At 41.7% G+C, this 9,092-nt stretch overlaps 1 long non-coding RNA gene across 1 annotated transcript; it reads right to left on the bottom strand.

Moving 5' to 3' along the window:
• Nucleotides 1–1,157: 1,157 nt before the first annotated feature.
• Nucleotides 1,158–8,440, bottom strand: LOC137441218 (uncharacterized). Its single transcript, XR_010987348.1, has 2 exons — nucleotides 8,312–8,440; nucleotides 1,158–2,301 (listed from the first exon to the last, which is right to left on the bottom strand). It is a non-coding gene; the product is annotated as an uncharacterized lncRNA (long non-coding RNA).
• Nucleotides 8,441–9,092: the final 652 nt, after the last annotated feature.

A 9,092-nucleotide genomic window follows, 5' to 3' on the forward strand; every position in this document is an offset into this window, starting at 1 on the left:
CAGCGCGAGGGCGGGCGGCTAGCGGCGCGCGCACCTTTCCCCCCTCCCCTCCGCCCTCAGTTTCCAGCCCCGTGGCAGCGCACGCGCGCCGACCTAGTCCCACGGCGGGCGCAGGGGCCGGGGTGGGGCCGCGCGGGCGCTGTCCGTGGTTCTGCCACAGGGTGAGGCGGTGGCGCGGTGGCGTCAGGGGTCACGACGTGCCGAGCAGCGCGCGAGGGGGGCTGCCCGCCGCCAACTCCTGGGCGAGGGGTTGGGGGCCGTGGCGTGCGAAGAGCAGCTGCGCCAGGGCATGACCTCTGTGCTGTCACAGGGGTGGCGACAGGGACCGGTCAGGCCTCCAGCTGCCCTGACAAGAGCTCACACGTTTTGACTTGCACCTGGGATGGGCAGAGAGTGAGGACGTCATTTTGTGATGAGGGTAACACGGAGGTGAGACCTGCTCGTGCCGTGTGCACCACTGCAAGCAGAGTTTGTAAATACTCAAATTCGTTTAAGAACTCCATGCAGAATTGAATTACTTTGAAAACTGTGAGCCCAGAACGATGCTTGGAAGAGATCTGAGGACAAGCAGCAGCAGCCACTGGTCAGTTTGCTTTCAGGGAAGCTCTCTGCTTGCCTAGCTAAGGCAAATGAGTAATTTCAATTTGCAGCCCTCCTATGCTGCAGAGGGCTGCAAGGGGCCCTTCCATGAAACCCATCCCCCGCTATTCCCCAGTGTTGTGTGAAGCTTCAGGGTCCCCTCTCCTCCCTCCTAACACTACTAGCCCTCAGATTTTTCCCTGCCTCTCCCCCTGCTTTTCTCTTTTGCTGTCTCTGTGACTGGCTCATCCTTACTTACTGCAGCCAACCTGCAGTGCAGTGGTTGTGAGAACCAAATATTACCAAAAGAGTGTACACGTGTTGACAAAGAAAATGCAAGTGTATACAATAAACAAAGAGGAGCACTGCAGGGAGGTGCATGATTAGAATGACCTGGTGTAAACCCACTCTGGCATGCTGCATTCAATAGCAGAGAGTCTGGACCACAAAGAGAAGTTTCAGTGCTTTTCTGTAGAGCAAATAGCATCTTTCATACTTTAGTCCAGCATGCCTGGAGTGAACCCCAATATGAAGAATATTTGCAAAGATAAAAATAACTTCAAAGAGATACATGAAGATTAATCTTCTGCTTTGTATTCATTCCATGCCTTCAGGAATCAGAAAAAAAAAAAATAAAAAGGAAGCAGAGTTCATAGACAACTTTAGATATTGAGTTCTTAGAGCATTTCTCCCAGCAGGCTTCTAATACACAAGAATAGAGGAATAGATATGTTTTATTTTGGTGCAGGTCTCACTGCTGAGAAAATAAAGATGTTTCTCCTTTTTGTCTGGATGTGGTTTTCAGCTTATTCCTTCTAATCTGTGTCTGGGTACTGTAGGAGTTTCCAGAAAGACAGGAATTTTCTCTGCTTCACATACTTTTCTTTAAATTCCAGCCTGGATTCATTATCATTGTTAATTTAGAAAGTATAAGCAGGTTTATGAATCATTACCATGCAAATTATTTCCTAGCAATAGAGTTACCACTTAAAAAAACACTTTAAAAGACACTTTCCAAGCAGCTCACCTAGCTCACCTGTTCCTCATCACTAGGCACCACTTGAACATTGCAACAGCAGCTCCCCTCTCTCTCTCTCCATAAACATAGAAACAGATCAAAGGACCAGTTATATCAGTCCATCTAGAACTAAAATATGTATTAAATAAAAAATTAGGAGCAAAGAATAAAACAGTAAAATGCCATACAATTATATAAAAAACAAGCCAAACCACCCCCCCCAAAAAAAAAACAAACCAAAAAAACCAAAACACAAACGAAAAACCCACCAGAAACCAAAACAGAAACTCCCACCAAAACTACAAAACAAGTGTAGCAACCTTGAATGCTAGGAACACCTGCTTTCTGAAACTACTAGTTCTTATTTTTGCTGTAAAGATTTTAAAGGGGATAAAATAATGAGAATAACAATTGACTCTTTCTACAAGGCTGTCTAATGGCTAAGATTTTCTAAGGTTCTTCTAACTCATGCACAAGTCTACAGCAGAAATAATCATCACAATAACCACCTGAAGGAGACATGTAACTCAAGATGAGTTTCATAAACCTGCTACAAACCTTCAGATGGTCATGTGCACTTCACAGAGCATAAGCAGTCCAAGATGAGAAGCCCCACTAGGAATGGCAGCTGTTGTTTTTTTAAACCTGCTTCCACATTTGAAAGATACTGTGAAATAGTCCCAGATAGACTGCACGGCAGAGATCTGAAAACAAAATGCCAGAAATGTGGATTATCATAGCAGCATCTGTATCAAATGATCGCCCAGAGCTTTTAAATCCCTTCCTCTTTTATCAGCATGGGGGTCAGTGAGGACATGGATGAAATTTCGTAATGCTGCAATTCAAATGAAAAACACTTCAAATGCAAAACTTCCAATATTAGTCTTGGTTGTTTATATTGACAGCCAATAATGAAATGTTAGTCCAGGCTCTGTTAACCTGGTGGTAAAGATACAACCTAATCAAAAGCCTATTCTGAAATCACCTGAAAGTGTCAGCATAACACGTGATTTGGAAAAGTGTCTATGTAAAATATGGTTTTAAAGAACTTGGTCCTTACCAAGGCACAAATAACATTGATGTTTGCAAGAATACTGTAAGAACACTGGGTATCTTATAATGGTGATGATCACTACAGAAGAGGAAACTGCAATATCAAATATTCAGTTTAGCAGGAGGTTAAGCATAGGAAGACGTTTGTAGCTGCTTTGATATTAGCAGGTAATACCAATTGGGTATCTCAGGACTGGCCTTAGGTGATGAAGAGTATAATGCCATAAGAAACAGGCAACGGGAATAGCAGAGTAGAAACAGCCATTGCTGAATGCTGCTCTCAGGTGAGTGCAACAGTCAGGTATGATTATAATTTGTTTGTTACTAGCAGGCTCAGCCATAGGCCAAGGTGCTGCTGTGATCCATGCTGTACAGACAGACAAAATGACAGAACTGATCGAGAAATTTCCTTTTGATTTGCTATAGCAAATAACTCAGGCAGTGCTGTAAATAACAGAAGAAATATAACAGCTCTAAGCAGGGGTACCAAGAACACTGCAGTTCTAAAAAGCAGTAATTACACTGGGGACATTGAACAACAATAGAACCTCATTAACTGTCACATATCTAATCTACACAACATGTAATTTGCATGCAAAAGAAGGTGGTGGCCATTCTCTGTTTCTCAGCATAGGGTTAACAGCTAAGACAAAGCTATACTGAAAGTTCATGCCACTCATATTTCCTTACTTTATATCATATGCAGTGTTAAGTATGGATAACTTATACTTAGAAGAAACCTTGTAATTGCAATGAACAATACATTGCATTAGTACAACTGTTTTTAAATCACATGTTTGAATACTGACTGATCCTCCTTGTTCAGCTATACTCAAAGAGCTCCTCAGTAATTAGTGCCAAAGAGAATATTTCTATATGAAGGCTGTTACAAAATGTTCTTAGAATGTGACCATCTCTTGCTACACATCCCACCACCTAACAGCACAGCAGCAACCCAGCATTTAGGCAGAAAAGTACTTTTCATTTATTCTGTTTATTTTAGGTTCTTTAAATACTTTTTAGCAAGTAGGTGAGGAGGGGGAAGCTCATAAGAGAGGAGGCCTGAAGTAAGTGTTGGAGTAATGCAATAAACACATAAGAGATTCAGGAAACAGAGCACTAGCTCTAGATACTTCCAAAGTGAGCATTGCTTTCCAAACTGTGGATCTAATAGAACAAGGTTTCTGCTGCTCTTCACTTTCCCACCTTCTTTATTTCAACCTCATGCTCTTCACAAGAAGTGCTTTCTTCTGTTACTTAGCAGTTCAAGAGCCCTAAAATCAGATTTTCCCTCCAGTACAATAGTGAGACAATGTACAATATTTGGCACAACACTATTTTAAACACAGTAATGCTACAAAATAGAGCACAGTAAAAATGCCACTTTTCCATCAGAACTGTCACTCATTTACCAAGATCTGCATGCACATCATCATTAACTACTCCTCTCACCAGTGATACTACACAAATGAACTCTGTATCATATATTTGAGCACTCCAGGTTAGAATACTTATATTAGTATATACTTTCCAGCCCTCTCCCCTCAGCATTGTGAAATGTTAATGGTAAGGTCAAATGAATAAAGTAAGATAATAAAAAGAATATAAATTATCAACATTCAGCAAGGAAGAAAAGGGAACATAGTGCTGTATTGATAAGAGTGAATGAGTCAGAAGTTTTCTTAATTGCAATTCAGTCTGTATTCAGGTGAAACTTAGCATCAGTAATCTACTTCTGATTGCAGGAAAATATTATTTTGAATAAACCACACCAGGCTAATTCCGCAATTAACTCACTGTGTACTCTGGTATAATTAACTAAGCTTTCATAGCCAAAGGATTTTCCAAGTTGTTTAGTAGGGCTCCTCAGCAGCATTTAAGCAACTGCATGGAAGTCATTGTATACAAGATACTGCACTAAGGTATTTTTGCCATCAATGGAAATATTATGATAGTAAAGGTTCCAAATATTCATCATATTGTCAAATTTGTTGATAACTTTAGAATAAACCAAACCAGGTTGGAAGATACCTTCATGATCATCGTGTCCAACCCATCAACCAATCCAACCCACCCAAACAGCTAACCCATGGCACCAAGTACCCCATCAAGTCTCCTCCTGAACACCTTCAATGACGGCGACTCCACCACCTCCCTGGGGAGCCCATTCCATAGCGCAATCACTCTTTCTGTATAGAACTTCTTCCTAATATCCAACCTGAACCTCCCCTGGCGCAGCCTGAGACTGTGTCCTCTTGTTCTGGTACTGGCTGCCTGGGAGAAGAGACCATCATCCACCTGTCTACAACCTCCCTTCAGGTAGTTGTAGAGAGTGATAAGGTCACCCCTGAGTCTCCTCTTCTCCAGGCTGAGCAACCCCAGCTCCCTCAGTCTTTCCTCATAGGGCTTGTGTTCCAAGCCCCTCACCAACTTTGTTGCTCTTCTCTGGACTCGTTCCAGCAAGTCAACATCCTTCCTAAACTGAGGGGCCCAGAACTGGACACAGTACTCAAGGTGTGGCCTAACCAGTGCAGTGTACAGGGGCAGAACGACCTCCCTGCTCCTGCTGGCCACACTGTTCTTGACGCAGGCTAGGATGCCATTGGCCCTCTTGGCTGCCTGGGCACACTGCAGGCTCATGTTCAGCCTACCATCGACCAGTACCCCCAGGTCCCTCTCTGCCTGGCTGCTCTCCAGCCACTCTGACCCCAGCCTGTGGCACTGCATGGGGTTGTTGTGGCCAATGTGCAGAACCCGGCACTTGGATGTGTTAAATCTCATGCCGTTGGATTCTGCCCATCTGTCCAGCCTGTCGATGTCCCTCTGCAGAGCCTCTCTACCCTCCAGCAGATCAACTCTTGCCCCCAGCTTGGTGTCGTCAGCAAATTTACTGATGATGGACTCAATGCCCTCATCCAAATCATCAATAAAGATGTTAAAGAGCACAGGGCCCAGCACTGATCCTTGGGGCACACCACTACTGACTGGCCGCCAGCTGGATGTGGCACCATTCACCACCACTCTCTGGGTTCAGCCATCCAGCCAGTTCCTAACCCATCGCAGTGTGCTCCCGTCCAAGCCATGGGCTGACAGCTTGGCCAGCAGTTTGCTATGGGGGACGGTGCATGCTGGTCAATGAGGCTACTTAGAACACATTTGTCAGCTGTTCTAATATGAATATACTTAGCAAGTAAAGCATATGCCAAGAGAATTAAGAAAAAAAAAGCTGCCCTTCCAATAAGCAAGCACTAAAATAAGCAAGCACTAACTGTGGCTGTGACATCAACCTGTTCCTCATTAGCTTGTTTGACTCTTACGAGTTAAAATATAAAAATAGCATTAAGAAAGTAAGATAGGGTGACAGGGGAAATCTTACTTCAATATGTACTTTGGTTTATACCACCTTCAAACTAAATACATGGACTTCACATCCCAATGACTCGCCACAGCTGATCACACACTTCCAAGTGGTAGGTTCTAAAAAAAGGCCGATTATAGCTATTTCAGTGCAACTTTGCAAATGGGAGGGAAGATATCATCACTCTTTTCCTGACCCGCTTGCACATGCACAGGGTACAAAAAGACTGTGAGTGATCTCTTGAGTCATCAAGTTCAGCCCTTAGCCACCACTGGCTATTCCATTGCAGAGTTCCTTTCTTACATTTCATTTAAAAGTAATTGGAGGTTTTGCCCTTCTAGTACCACTGGAAGGCTGTTCTAGAAGCTCATTATTAGAATCACTAAGGAAATCCTCCTACTTCCCAGCCTAATTTATTCATGCCTTACAAAAACGCATTTGTTCTTGTGTCAGCCCTGGCATTAATAGTTCATTGCCCCTGCTGGTAGAAATGACCACATTTATGATGCTTACACCATCTAAGCCCAAGTGATAAAGTGAAAGTTTCTTGAGACTATAGATGAAAAAGTTAAGGATAGCTTCAGCGCAGAGGTGCCCGAGATAGCAAGGACAGGATTAGTTTGAGAAGCAAAAGGAACATGACCATGCAAGTACAACACTGGATTTAGCCCTGACCCCTCTGGAAAGCCTAAAATATTTAACTATCATTTCTCTAGAGAAACAGTCTGAATTTTAATGAAAAATCAATGCAAAGTATTGTGAAAGTGTTGTACTGAAATTTGAGTTACTAAAATACACTTTTTTTCCCACTAAATAACTTTCACTGTTGAATGTGGATCACAGATTGGCATAGTGTCATCCATGCCACCAAAGACCAAATTTTAGAGAGCTCAGTCTCAGATTTTGTGGTTCTCATCTGCCAAAACCAGCGTCTGGCAATGTCAACATAGTTACTTTGTAACATTGCATCAAAATTAAGCACAGATCCCAGTGAATGCTTTGCATAATTTCCAGTATTACTTCCTTGAGCAGATTCTTACCTCCTAAGGAAGCTCCAGTAAATTTGCAATCAAAAAGCACAGAAAACCTAAAGCACAGAAAGATTCACAGCCCAATAATATTCTACTATTTTACTAGACTTGAATTGCTTGTGCCATAACACAGCAGATACTTCAGGAGATTACTTCTTTTGCTTTCCCAGCTTTTTACAAAGACAGATAAGACCAAAATGGTCTTTTCTGTACTAGTATGCACCCCTCTATCTTGCTAATTTCTGGACAAAAATCTCAGCCACAATTCTCAAGAGCACAAAGAAACTCTCACAATCATGGAAGTGGATACTCCTCTCACACACACAAGAGCTACAGGCAGTCAAGAACACGTACACGGGGGATGTGAAATTATGCCCTTTACCCCACTCCTTCCATTCTTCCTCTCACCCACATGAACTTGCACTTAGTCACTCTTCAAAGATCTTATTATTTCTCTATATGCTTATGTTCCCCATTATTTTCTGGAGTTGCTTACCCCACTAGTTAACTATAAGTTCAAATACACATTATTTGTTGTTACTATGGAAATGTGGCAGTTTTGGTAAGACTTCCTTGAAAATTAAAACACCATTATTTTATCCTGTATGAAATATCTTTGTAGCATACACGATTGATAAAGCATTAACTATCCTATACTACCCCACACAAAGAACATCTTTATTATTCAAACCCATATTTCAAGAATAACTTTTCCCATTATTACTTACAAAACTGGGTCTTACAGGGAATTAATTTGCTTTTCTCTCTTAAATTCCATCCATAGCTTATACCTAAGAAGTACTTGAACTTCAAGCATCTTCCAGCTTCTCATCCTCTTCATCCTCTTTTTCACATGTAGGCACCAGAACCCCATATATAAGGGAGACTTTCTGAAGACTGTTCATTTGAAAAACCAAGAGCTTCAATGCATAACAATGTCAGAGAAATTTCTTGCTGGAGATAAGTTGAAGTGGCATGTCAAAGTGGTGCATATGCATACATGTGCCTGCTACTGCTTGAAGTGAGATCACCAAAAGCAGTTCACACCTCCAGTTCAGGTTTTAGTTACACCAACTATGGTATCACAATTAAAGTGCCATGTAAATATTAAGAAAAACATAAGAATGCATTAACTTGCAGCAGAAAATATTCGCTTATTGTAGGCAACTCTAGAAAATTATCTGTTCCTACTTGAAGCTGAAAAGGACCAGTTTTCTGGTAACCCAAGCCTTGAAAGACTGAGCAAGAGCCAGAATCAAAAAGAAAACTCACCTCTCATTAAGACAGGTTTCAGATCAAACCCTTTCCCCATAAGAAATGCATACAACGCATCTGGATCATGGGGCTGCAAAACAAAGACTTTAGTCACAGAAACTTGAATCATTCTTATTACTCTTCTCATATGCTGATACTACATGTGGAGCAATACTCTTCAAGTGATAGAGCTTGGTGGATATAACTATTAAACAGCAGGGGAACATGCCTAAAAGTAAAAAGCAATCCAAAGGACAATCGGACCTCTGGAGGCCAAAAGCAATTTAAGGCCTTTCCCACTAGACAATGTTTTACCTTTAGTTTTTTCATATTATCTTAGCTGCAGCCCAAAATTTATGTTCCTCCCCAACAGAGTTACATAATCAGTGAAACTGCTATTCACCAAAGAGATCCTGCTGAGCACAAAATGTCTCTTTTTCCTCATTCTGCCTATGGATAAATAGACTTTTCTTGTAGAAAACTGCTTATCAACAGCCACAACTATCCATTGATTCAGTGATTCTTTAAGCAACACAAGAGTCTTCCACAATATTAAACCAACAGGCTTTATGAGGGAAATAACAAAAGCTGAATGCATATGGACAAAGAGCATCACTGCAATAAACTTAAACAAAAGATGTTTAGAATGAAAGCAATGTAATCAGTTTTATCATCTCTTTTGCATTATTTTGCCAATTAACCACAAGAAACCCATACAACCCTGTCTTCTTTGAGAAGGTTTGCCACGCAAAAATGTCAGCCATTTCTCTGATAGCTACAGAATGACCCTATTTTCTTA

Source organism: Melanerpes formicivorus, unplaced genomic scaffold, assembly GCF_026170545.1.
Source record: "Melanerpes formicivorus ecotype bairdi unplaced genomic scaffold, bMelFor1.0.p_v2 SCAF_5, whole genome shotgun sequence".
Classification (NCBI taxonomy): Eukaryota; Metazoa; Chordata; class Aves; order Piciformes; family Picidae; genus Melanerpes; species Melanerpes formicivorus.